The sequence below is a fragment of the Ziziphus jujuba genome, chromosome 7 (genome assembly GCF_031755915.1).
Source record: "Ziziphus jujuba cultivar Dongzao chromosome 7, ASM3175591v1".
NCBI lineage: Eukaryota > Viridiplantae > Streptophyta > Magnoliopsida > Rosales > Rhamnaceae > Ziziphus > Ziziphus jujuba.
In genome coordinates this window covers 22,380,938-22,392,787 of record NC_083385.1, presented here as the reverse complement: position 1 = coordinate 22,392,787, position 11,850 = coordinate 22,380,938, and the positions used below count along the sequence as shown (strand labels likewise).

Sequence of the window (11,850 nt, the reverse complement as noted above, 5' to 3'; positions counted from 1 at the left end):
CGTGTGCACCTATTTTTCATGGTAACAATGAATTTAAAATTAGCATTTTTTTATCCATGGGCCTGTAGATGTTACTTTTATTTTACATACATATGGTGGGCTAGACAACAAATCATCTAGTTTCTTAAACAAAATGATTTTGACTCTGACCGTGGTTACTTTGAAAAAAACAAATCGCTTTAAGTTTGTGCTTTTGGTACACCAATTTTGGTCTTATGATACGCTTAAGCTTTAATAAGTTTTAGAAAGTACATTGTTGTAACATACATAAAAAGCTTTAGACAGTCAAATTTTTCAAGCATTTGCAGTAATTTTCAAAAGCAAAATGTTTCGGTCACAAGGTACCAAGAATTGTACACTTATTCATACGAAGGAAATGTGGGGATTTAATGGGGGCAATTTTATAATTTAGGGAGAGGGCTTAAAAGACTTTTCCTCCTATTCTTCTTCATCTAGCCGATCCTTCCATTTGTAATAGAAAACCATGAGGAAAACTTCTCCTCCTTCCTCCTTCCTCGTTCTCACCATCGGCTAACCTAGAGAGAGAGTGAGGAATTCTTCAAAATTTGCTCACAACCAGTCTAAATTTCTTCATGTTTTCGAAAGGACTAGAACCTTGTGAACTCATTTGTGGTCTTCTTTTTAGCCAAAAATTTCTCTAACCTCTTGAAACCTCCTCAAACCTGCAACCTCTTTGCCGCTGGAGTTCATAGGATCCGATCACTGTTGGAGCCAAGCTTTATATCATTTTGAAGCTTTCAATTTCATGTACCCTCTGGTGTGTTTGCACGTGAGTTTAGATATAGTGTAGCGAATTACCATTGAAGTATCTTGGATCTTAATGCATGTTGATTTCTTGCACGCATTGTTAGTATTGGAGAGGTTTTAGGAGAAAGGTGCACATCAAGAGAAACTGCAATGAGACTGCCACATGGACAAGCTTTCGGAGCCCTAAGCTGGCAAGTGGGTTATATTCATATATAGGCATAATTCTGGACATACCTATATACTTATTTAGGTACTAAACCGTGGATAAAATTTTGAGATACATTTGTTGTTGTTATATATATATATATTTTTTTTTTCTTATATATAAAAATGGTTTTCAAAAGGTTTGGAACCCATATTGGTCACTTATTGTCCCTAACTCAACAAGCTTACCTTATTTATATTACAGAAAGGTTTGCAACCCATTTTCGAGGCTGGCTTCAAAGATTACTTAGCTACCATATCGTACTAGTATTCGAAAATCTTTTTAATCACCAAAATTTGGTTACTAATTCCCTATATTCAGGAACCAATTTTGATCACTAAAATACTCCATATTTAGCAACCAATTTGCACACACTTTTGACGACCTAAATTTGGTCTCTAAAAGCAAATTATTTTTGTTATTTATGATTTTTGAAAATTTAAATTAATTAATTATTAATGATGCAAAAATCCATAGCATACCAATATTGTAAATAATATTTTATAAAAACTATAGTCATTATATACAAATAATTGTCACTGTATAATTACAACAATGATTTAAATGCGTACAAAGACAATAAAATTACATAGAAAGTTTAGCTACCAGCAGTAATGGTGGTGGACAAATATTGCATTTAACTTGATCTTGGGTCGTTAAAAACCTGAAATCTGAAAAATATAATAATTAAAATAAAATGAAAACCAACCTATTATAACAATTATAATGTCAGCCAAAAATAATTTCAAGATAAAATTCTATATACCGATGACACCTTCTATAAGATAATGAACATAATAAATGAATTACAACCTGAAATTGAAATTCAAGCTAAAACCTCTTAGACTTCCAAGTATCTTATGAAAAACCCTTCAAACACATGTATCAAAAAACGTAAGTTAATATGCCCTATCTTTGTTGAAGGCATCCAAAAGTAGCATGGACTATCATAAGCAACATGTACAAAAGTTATGATGTTGATGGAATAATAAATGGATCAACCGCACTATGAAATAAGCACTGAAACAGCACTAAAACATTACTTTATATATAAGATATTCAAATTGATAACAAACTAGTGTACATGTTAGTCTGCACTTTTCATTTTGAGTTCTTCATCCACTTTCAACTCTCAAATCTTAAGATCTGTCTAGCCTACAAGATCTACAGACTGGCAGCTACTTTATGAAAATAACAATAATCTATAGAATCAGCATTGTCCAACTTAGTGACTATAACATCACAGAACTCTTTTAGAATCTCAACAAAAATTAACATGTTCAAACTATTTAAGAATAACAAGTATAAATATTATGCTCACAAACAAGAAAAACATTTATATGCTAATGATTACATATATATATATATAAACAATCACAATTTTCAGACAGAATACTAATCCGTACCGTTGTAATCATCTCCATTCACAAGGAAAATTACATACTTGTGGGGTAAACTAGGTATTGTGACACATAATTCTAGAATTTTTTTAATCTTTCATTTTTTCTTTAAAGTAAAAGAAAAAAAAAAAAGACTCTTGAGTATTTGAAAGACCAAAGACACGATATATTATTTGAGAGATTTACTATATTGATCAACTTCAGTCATATAAGTAGATATTCTCAATCTATCGGATGCAATCCATCTTGGAGGCATCAATTACTGCTAGTTGTGTCTCATCTCTCATGGAGTACCAGAGCAAACAGACTTGGTTATAATGGAATTGCACATTAGTGTCACCAACAAATACCTTCCCAGCATGCAACAAAACTAAATCAGTTATTAGGTTAGAGGTGCATTAACATACATTTTCTTATACATCAACTACACTAGAAGCATATTTACAATAATTTAATCACCCTCAATTTTGAGCAGTTCATGAATGTCAAAATAGAGGTGACAAAGAAAAAGGTTATATCTCACCAAAACAAAGGTTGTATACTCAAGATGGTTGACTATGGAAGACACTCAAAATTATATTTCTCATCAGCAGCATGCTTAAAACAAGAAACTTCATTAGAAGCCATTGTTTTTATTTTAAGATGAAGCATTTATTCAAAGACATCCTTATCCCTCAACAAGAAAATGTCAATTTCAAAAAAACTGGTTGGAGAACTGCCTCATCCACAATAAATAAATCTTGATCTAACTTCCTAATGATGAACCCAAGAATGAACTAGCTAATTACCTACCAAGAAAAGTAAGTCTTGGTCATATGCATAATACAAAAATTGCAGGCATGCATTCTAATAAGTTAGATACCAATCAGTATGTTTTGGGGTCTAAAACATATGCAAATACCACACCATAAGCTTACGTAACTTTATGACTTTCTAGTTTGTGTAAACCCAAGCTTTTATAGAATACTCAAAGAATAGCTTGTCCCACTTCCCCACTCTCCCAAAGGAAACTATGGCAGACTTTAAATGAAATTATTTTGAATTTAGGGCACATATTTGGTAGTGTCTTTCTTGGCTTCATATACACATGCTTTCTGGACTTATGTTCAATTCCTGGTGACTCATTTCAGGAAAATTTTATCATTCAGTAATGTTTGAATTGTTTCTAGTTATGAAGCATCCCTACATATGAGAGTTTAGTGTATGTATGCATTAACTTGATATAAATAGGCGAACTTCCTATAACTTAAATAGAGGGCTTAAAGCTAGGACAGTATGATTTTCTAACTACCATAGGCTGTTTTAGAGCAGCCTTTTAGCATAGGTAAACAAAAAACCGATGAAAGAAAAACTGGAGCAAATAATTAATGCCATAGAAAAAAATTTATTTTATAGATTCAATTTTGTTTTTAAAAGAAATGATTTCAAAGGCATTCATGCCCATCAAGTTAACAAACAAACAAGCATTCAAACATCACAATCAAAAGATATTTTAAATAACATCATGGTATACAAGCTCTAATCAATTGGATATGATGAACTCATATCTACCTTTTGACAAAGATTACGAATTACAAAAATTTTCTTTATTTGTGTCCTCACATCCTCTGGTAACTCAACCTATAGCAATGGAAACTTAAGTCAATAGATTTTGATGCACATGAAGAATAAATAAATCACAAAGGGAATAAATATTGTGCTTCGAAAGCACACATAACATAGGCAACTCCACTTTATTTTCTACAATACTTATGGAATGAAGCCACTTTGTAATATAAATCAATACAGAAAATGATTGCTCAGCATGAAGAGATCCAATGATTGTCTGTCTTCATGATGATGTGTGATGCAGTGGAAGAGAGGACTGTGGAGAGTCTAGTAACCATTTATTCTGTCATAAAGCATCTCTACCTATTAATAGTATTATCTGATATTTGAACTTTGCAAATTCTTAACTATCCAACCATAGAGATTTGGAGCTAATATTCATATATGAGGATTGATTTTTCCATGCAGAAGCTCCAGCTTTCCATCTTGCTTGTTCCCTCGTATGTTTTCTCTAAGATTGATGGTCTGTCTGGTCATATAGATAATCGAAAATAAGTTACAAACCTTTATGCAAGTTATGTATGCCATTAGACCAGTTTAAGTAAATTGTGGAAGCAACGAGTTAATTAGCAAAAACATAGGATGGTATTTGGTTCATACAATGAAACTTAGAATGGAAGTAAACTCCTATGGTTACAACAAAAAATAACAAAACTTATACACTTAAATGAGCCTTTAGTAGGCCTTAGCAACTAAGCTCGATTTCAAATAGATATGACCATTCTTGACACTTTGATTCATATAGGAATGACGGGTCTAAAGAATTAAATATCGAGAGCTAACTTAAGATAAGTAACTTAAAAACAAAATTGAATCCATTCATCTAAGAAGCATACTTTTCTTTTTTGGAGTTCTAGGTTGCAAACTATTCGTAGAGATTTTTGCACCTTATCCTAGATGTCAACTTCTATAGTATATAATCTCTTACTAAAACTGCTACATTTTCTTAGAAAAGTTGAAATCCCAATTTAGCAAAGCAATCTCTGATTATTATGACAATATAAAACTTAAACCATAGCCGAAGAAATATATAACTGAAAGAAAAGATCGGAAGGGAACTGCTTATCCCGAATGCCATATGTTCATTCTTTAGTTTCCAAAAATATTGTTCATAATAACATGGTACTTAGCTGGGATAAAATCCTTGAATCAACAGAGACATATATTCTCAAATATGGATCCTGAAACTTATGGAATATAAGGAAACACTCACAAAGAATCAAAGATAAGATCTCAGGAAAGTTATATTTTGCCATATATCCTAATAAACTTGCATTAACTGTTTTAGAATTAAGATGAAGTTAAACCTCGTTAGCCTAAAATTAGACAGAAGTGACATATTACATAACATACAAATTTTTCTAGGAAACAGCCATTATCTATCCTTTTTTCTGGAATATAGGTCCCCATCATATTCTCCTGTGTCAATGGAAGCCAAAAATACTAGAAAAAATTAAATTCAGAAAATGAGCATAAAGCATTATGAATAAAGATAGGTGCATATATAAAACTACATAACTAGCAATGAAATGCTACAAAAAGTAACGAAAGGCACGAGAAAAATCTTGCTAATTTTGATTCGTAGCTCTCGATCCCACACACAGTGTTGATAGGCAGTTCCAGTCCAAACTCAGCTTACTTCCAAAACCTCCACTCTTCCTCATCAGCTTCCCCAAAACCCACTTGTCTCAAAATATACAAACCCAAAAATCAAAATCAAAACTTTATCACAATGAATATACAATTCAACCCCCCCCCCCAAAAAAAAAAAAAAAAAAAAAAAGAGGTCAAAAATTCTCAAAGTACCCTATTGAGAGCCAAATTGACATCGAATTTTTTCAAATCAACCCAAGTAAGTACCAAAACAATCAGCTGCAATTAAAGGGGATGGAAAAATAGAGTGGTAAAAGGGAAAGAGAGGAATAGAGAAACAGAAAAGGGAAGGACACCTAAGAGAGAGAGCAAGAGAGGCTGCCGATCGGAGAGCACACACCGGCAAGGACAACGTCGAAGATCGGAGAGGACACTCCAATATGGGGCACAACATCTGGTGGGGTCAAGGACTGATTGGATCGGAGATTGGGTTGGAGGCTGCGTGTTTCAAGAGAGGACCAGAGCAAACATCATTTGAAGGGAAATGAAAATGCAGCGGCAAAACTTCCCTCCCTTTCTAAATGAAAATTTCACTTTTACCAAATATTAAAATTTTCCTTTTTCTACCCAAAAAAAAAAAGTTATAAATTAGAATGATAGAAATTCAATATTTTATATGATAAATAATTTAATATGAAAAATTTTACATATAATAATAACACTACTAATACATGGAGTTTTATATTTCAAAAATATAATATATATATATATATATATATATATATATATATATATATATATATATATATATTAGATATAGAAAGTGTTAATTTATTTTTTTTAAACATTATTCAAGGTTAATTAATGCTATATATGTAAATGTTGGATAATATAATTGGACAATCTAAAATGAATATGTGATACTAGTTCTACTACTGACATTAATATATTTATGTCGTATGAACTTTTTGTTAATTTTTATAATTTATTTTTATACTAGATATAACATGTGCAAGGCTTGTGAAGAGGCATTAACGAGTATTTCACTAAGTTTGTTAAGAATGAGCAAAATTCAATTTTAATATAATTTAAGGACAAATGAGCAAAATGCAATTTTAATATAATTTAAGGGCAATAGCATTAATATTCCAAAGCATTTATATCTAAACTTATTTTGTAGAAAAAAATTTAAATTAAAAATATTGACTATTCATACTCGTTTTTTTTTAAAAAATATTTGGTAGAAACAATAAAAAAAAATAAATATTTACAAGTAAATATATAATTATTTGTTTATAGAAATAATGTTATAAGTGCCAAAAAAATTCACAAATTTATCTAGTTAATGATGCATATTAAAATATTATTAATTGACAAATTCATATAACATAAATATGGATAAGTAAACCTTAAAATAGAAAAAATAAAAATAAAAACTAATTAAATATTGGCAAATAACTTTGTCAATAAATTCAATAAATATTTTAATAACTCTAGTATTATGGTTAAAAATAACAAAAATCAAAGAAAACAAAGTGAACTGATAATCAAAAATGAAAAAATAATTATTTGACAAGAATCTTTTTAAAAACAAATATAAATAATTTAAACATATAACAATATATTTTACTGAAATGTAAAAGATAAAATATTGAAAATGAAATGTTTACAAATAGTTGCATAATTATCTTCATAATGAATTGGAAAAAATTAAACGAACAATAAAAAAATAAAAAAAAATTGATAAGACTTCATATGAAAAAACCATTTAAATTATTTTAAAATATAAAAATATAGTTTACTAAAAAATAAAAATGTTTTTATTGCGTACAAATAATAAAAGTTAAAATTAAATTGTTATAAATAAATATATAATTACTTGCTTATAAAGAATTGGCAAAAATCGAACCGATAATTAAAAAATATGAAAAATAATGATTTGATAAGAATATTTCTAAAAGGTCATATAAATAGTTTATTCATGTATATATTATAAACGAGGGTTGGATTGTTGTGGGGGTGCGCATAAGTAAACCTGAACACACTTTAACATTATTTTCCCAAGCAATATCTAATTTGCATTTTGTACTCTTTCGGCCAGCTTATATAATAAAATGACCATCAATATTCTTGTATAAGCTTTGCACATGAATTTTTTGTCAAGGATTTCACATAAAATTGTAAACATTTATGAGTTTAGGGAGCTAAGGGCCAAACAAAAAAATAAAAATAAAAACATTAAGACAACAAAATATTATAACTTGTAAATATTAGGGAATATTTGTGTACCCTCTTAGTTTTATCAAATTTTTATATAACAGTCTTAATAAAAAAATAAATTATCTATATTTTAAAAGTCTACATCCATCTAGGGGTGGATAAAATCCAATCCAACCCGTTCAACCCGTCCAATCTAATCCATTTTTAATGGTTTGAATTGGATTTTTACATCAATTGGATTGGATTGGGTTCAAAATATTATAAATCGTATGGATTGGATTGATTATGGATTAGAAATATAAATCCAATCAAATCAAATAATATATTATATAACTAAAAAATTATATATTTTTTATTTTTTTCATTTTTATATATTAATTTTAATATATTTTTTTCATTTTTATATATTAATTTTTAAATTTTTTTCCATTTTTATATATTGATTTTTAATATATATTATATATTTTTTTTACGTCTCCATATCCCAAATTCAAAATCGAATTGTAAGTTGTAATCCTAAATTAAACATTTACCTCCGTTAACGCCCACCATCAGTCCATCACCATCACCATAATATATATATTTTTTTACATCCCCATCATATATATATATCTACATATATTGTATTCAATTGTTACTTATATATATATAAATATTTAAATATAATTTATGGCTAATTGTATTGTTTTGATCTTTGTACAGCTTACAGAATCAACTAAAATTAGTGAACCTGTCAACATTGATTGACTTATGATTTACCAAAGTTTTAAGGTTAAAAAAAAAAAAGAAAAGAAATTATGCATTGATTTTTGAGTAAATGAATTTTGATAAATGTATTATTTTACATTATTTGTTCTACCAATTTTAATTTGATTTTATGGGAGTGAGATGATGACATTAATGTTTGCTACTTAATAAGTGCATGATGTGTATTATTTGCTACATTTTCTTCTTTATTTTCTATTGTAGACTATGTTGTATTATTCTAATTGTATTTTATGTTTGGATAATTATAATTTATTTTTTATATTTGAAAATTTTTTTATTTGTATTATATATTTATAAATTAGTAAGTTTCAAACCGATCAATAAATCCAAACCAAACCGATCATAAATGGTTTGGTTTGGTCTGGATTTAATGCTTTAATGGTTTGGTTTGGATTCTAATTTAGGAAACTGATATATATGGATTGGATTGTATTTTAGTCCAAAACCGAACCAACACAATCCATACCCACCCCTACATCCATCTATGTACATGTACGTATCTATTTGCGTACTCTTTTTTTTTTTTTTTTTTTTGGTGTGTGTGAAGAAATGAATAGAAAATTGAAGCTAAAAAAAACATTAAGGCACCAAAATACATTAACCTATAAAGTTCAAGCTATTCGTACTAATTACCCTTTTAATTCAATCAAATTTATATATAATACTATCTATTTATTTATATATTTAGACTATACATCCATCTACATTGACGGATCCATATAAGGCTCATGCCTCTCTCAATTTTTTTTTGGTTTTTAGTAGGAGATTTCAAAGAAAATTGTAAACATTTGTACTAAAATATAATAACTTGTAACGTTTAGGGGTATTTGTCTAAATACCCTTTAATCTTATCAATGTATAATAGTCTTTATGAAAATTTTTAAATATAATACTATATATTTATCTATTCAATTTTGTTATAAAGAAAATTGAGTTCACAGCACAAAATAAAAAATTAACGCTAAATATAATTTCGAGAGGATCAATTTTATGTCAAAGTGTACACTCCGTTACGTAACATGCCTACATACTTTGGTACAAAACTAGGTTCTTCCAAAATGATATTTGGCATTACGATCTCAACCGATGAAATAATTTGCCATTTTCTACAGTAAAATGATCATTTATATTTTTAAAATATATATCCATCTACATGGATGGACCCACATAAGGCCTTGTGTAGTATTTTTTTTTTACTATCTTTTATTTATTTTAAAATAATATTCAATCAAAATACAAGTTGTGTCCCCTCTCAATTTCTCTTTACACACCATTAAATTAGTTTGCACTTTTCCTTTTTTCTTTTTTTTTTATTGTAATAATTCTTTTTTCTCAGTTATCCACCTAACATTTTTATCTTCCATTTATCTATAATCATAATATTTAATATATATATATATATATATATATATATATATTGTCTCTCACCAAGGGATACCTTTGATCACATAAAATCTTTGGGGTTGCAATATGCTATTGACTCAACCAACATCTTATCTATACTTAACATGGTTATTTTAATAGTAACAAATGTTCATTATTGATCGTATTACACTATTAATTTTGTTTTCTTTTATATTATTTTGAAAATTTTGAAGAGCTTCAACCTCTAACTAAGTGGTCGCTTTAATAGTCACTGAAGGTCTTAACCAGATATTTTCTTATTCAATTTTCTATTTATTTTGAGCATCAGCAACCATAGAATTGGTCATTGATATGCACTTTTACTGATTCTTAGTCACTAAAAAATTTATATTTATATTATTTTTATTGGTTAGACTATCACGGACCAAACTATTGGCCAATAATAATGACTCTTAAAGACCAAATTTGTTTTGGTCTCTAAAACATCCTTTTCACGCCAAAGAAAAATGCAGGAATATATTCCCACTCTCACCTTTGATGATACAATCTTTATTGGTCGTAGAAAAGGTTCACTAGTGACCAACATTTTGGTCTTTGAAAGTGATTGTTCGATGTTTACCATTGCTTTCCCTACATCAACTACCAAATATGTAGTAACTGACTTTTTGGTTGCTATTGGTCTCTTTTGGTAATTAAAAATTTGGTAACTAATTTTCATATTTTTTGTAGTGATTTTATAGAAATCTTTATGATTTAAGTTCATGAACCTTATATTATCTACTACTTAATTATCATTGAAAAAAGTGATTACATTTATTATATATGTAATTATGCATGAATTTTAAGATTTGTTTCGTACTTTATTATATTAATATTCAAATATATTTTAATTCCTGCTCACTTATTGGTATTGTTCACCCCTCTCTATTACATTCCTCCCTCCAAGTGACTCTTGAGTTCTTCTTTTACAATAACTACTAGCAGGCACCTAGTTGAGGAGCTAGCATTAGGCAACAATTTTTTTTTTTTATGCTTTTATTTTTTAAAATGGCTTAGCTTGTAGCTTTGCAGGGTATTATTATAACAAGCAGCCCTTATAAATGCCTGAAATTTTAAAATTTTAACTGAATTTGATCAAGTGAATTGTATGTAAGTCCTAAGTTTGACTTTTTTTATGATCAAGAGTTTGATTTCATTGGTATACCATAGTGTAGAGTTCATCGACACGAGCTCATAGAATGGCAAGATGCCAAATTCGAAGTTAAGGTTAAGAAGTTCTAATTCTAAAAAATTATGAACATCAGCATTATATCAGTATCCAAACTAGTCGTGGATTTTGCTCTGTTAGTTATCCAAGGACCTATATGTACATTGGGAGTCGTGCACAACAAAAAAGGAAATCAGAAAATTTCCTTTGTGTCTTTAAAACTCTAGAACCCATGACCCATCATTTCAATTGGGTCAACCCATAACCCAAATACCACCTCCATCAGATCTTCACTAGATGGACCCATCTTTGGTCAAAATCAACTCACATGCACTTGACCCTTTGATTTCCCATTGACAAACAGACTGGCCGACAAAACTTCATGGCAAGCCACAGCTAGACGCATCAAGAATTGGGCTTTTAAAGCTGACGATGGTAACCCATGTCTTTTCTGGCAGTTTAGCCATTTTCTAACCATTTTAATCTAACCCATACCTCCTTACCCTTAATTTGGACCTTGTCAACTCATTTCAAGACTCCATTTGTCAAACTTCCTCATTTTGAAAATCCATCAAATCCATGTTTTACCAAAATGTTCTTGCATTTTTGGTTACCTGTGACATGTTTGGACCAAGGTGAATGTACCAATGTATTACACATCTCATGGGCTTTCCATTGTTATATTAAGTAACACCCCATACCAAAGTATGTTGGAA

At 29.1% G+C, this 11,850-nt stretch overlaps 1 long non-coding RNA gene across 2 annotated transcripts; it reads right to left on the bottom strand.

Annotated features, from left to right (window-relative positions):
- Positions 1–1,449: 1,449 nt before the first annotated feature.
- On the bottom strand, positions 1,450–6,137 carry LOC112492516 (uncharacterized). 2 transcript variants are annotated; one of them, XR_007242368.2, is made up of 3 exons: positions 5,931–6,137; positions 3,925–5,663; positions 1,450–1,644 (listed from the first exon to the last, which is right to left on the bottom strand). It is a non-coding gene; the product is annotated as an uncharacterized LOC112492516 (long non-coding RNA). The 2 variants fall into 2 exon arrangements; XR_007242367.2 differs by lacking the exon at positions 1,450–1,644 and having other exon boundaries at positions 3,884–5,663.
- Positions 6,138–11,850: the final 5,713 nt, after the last annotated feature.